Here is a 1,622-nt window from a genome sequence, read left to right on the forward strand (position 1 = left end):
ACTTCACTCATATATTTATAATCACTTTCTTAAACAGTGTTGTTAACTGTCGATGCCTTTTAGCGATGGCGTCTTTGTTCCTTGCACTTACGTGTTTATGTGTGTGTGTGTGTGTGTGTGTGTGTGTGTGTGTGTGTGTGTGTGTGTGTGTGTGTGTGTGTGTGCTTGAAAAGATTTTGTCTTTTAGAGAAATCTATTGTGACAAAATTGTATTTCATTTTTAAACTTTGGGACATTTTTCAAGTATCGCAGTTTTTCTTTGGTTGTTTTTTAACATCTTATTTTAAAGAAACTGATTGTGAAAGATTTTGTTTTATTCCAACACGTTGTAGAAGTTGTAAGGGAAAGTATTTCTAAAGATAAAAACTAATTGTGAAATAATTTTATTCGTTCTAAAAAGTGGGAAGGAAATTGTAAGCGATGGGTGGTGGGCGCAGTGTCTCGAAAAAAACAACCCCAAAAAAACATTTTAAAAATCCAAGAAAAAAACAAAGTTGGTGTAGAATCAAACGATACGTCTCTCACGAAGGTAGCACTGACACCAGTGTGGCCAGAAATCGCACAACTTAGCACTTGGGTGTCAATTTGGACTGTAAGCCCGGGCGTCCGATCCCAGCGTCCTCCCATAACAACCGGCACTTCCGGAACGACTATCCATCACGTGACACCACTCCGGAAGTCGCTCCGGGCAGGGATAGAATGCGCGCGCACACTGGCGGTGTTTGGTTACCAGTTGTTGCGTTCAAAAACCCACCGAGCAACACCGATCCAGTGCGGCTACGTCTGGACGACTCATGAATCAAACACATTGTAGGGAAATTCGACACGTCTGCAAGACGACTTGGGAGGTGAGGGTTTCTTCCTTCTCCTCCTGGCAGGACGGGTGTTCTGTTGCAGCCTGTCGTTAGCAAGGCTTAGGTGACTGGGCCCTGCTTGCTTGTTTGCTAGCGCGTGCGTTTGTTCGTGAGGTTGGAGATGTTTTCTTAGGTTTTTTTTTTTTGTTTTAAAAAGATATAATAGTCATGCCATGTGCTCTTTTCCTATTTTTTTTTTTACTTAGCATTGGAGATTAATGCTTCTTGGAGACTACTGATTTTACAAGTCTACATTTTTTTCTTTAAAATGGTTATCTATCCTGAACCATTGCAGTGCTCGTTGTGCGATGATAAGGCTCGTTTCTTTTATACGGAAAGGACATGGGTTCGATTTTCACATATTGAGATCCATTTCGGCGAGCTTCTCTGTATTTCTATAGGGATACTGCATATTTCTCAGTCCAGTTTATAGCAGTTAACCATGGTCGGAATCCCTCGGTACAGATTTACAACATACAAATCACAATGATTTTGCTTGTATTTTTCAAATAACAAAGAGCTCACAACGAGTGAAGTTGGGTTTTTATCTTTTTCATTGATTATATCGCTGACCAGATGAGCTATCTTACAAAATAGGCAGGTTCTCCCCCTTCATGATATATTTTTGATATGTTACGCACGTAGTAGAAAACTGCTCAAATACGGATGTCAGATTCTAAATTAAAAAAACAACAAAACTACTTTTTCCGCTCCCCCATGTGGAACAAATAAATTTCTAAAGAATCCAATAATTTTCCACCCACCCCA

The 1,622-nt window shown here is 40.0% G+C and overlaps 1 protein-coding gene across 1 annotated transcript in view; it reads left to right on the plus strand.

Moving 5' to 3' along the window:
• LOC101861862 overlaps nucleotides 1–1,622 on the plus strand; it is a gene marked incomplete at its 5' end in the record, with an annotated part of 21,754 nt that overhangs the window by 1,057 nt on the left and 19,075 nt on the right.

Source organism: Aplysia californica, unplaced genomic scaffold (assembly GCF_000002075.1).
Source record: "Aplysia californica isolate F4 #8 unplaced genomic scaffold, AplCal3.0 scaffold01232, whole genome shotgun sequence".
Taxonomy (NCBI): domain Eukaryota; kingdom Metazoa; phylum Mollusca; class Gastropoda; order Aplysiida; family Aplysiidae; genus Aplysia; species Aplysia californica.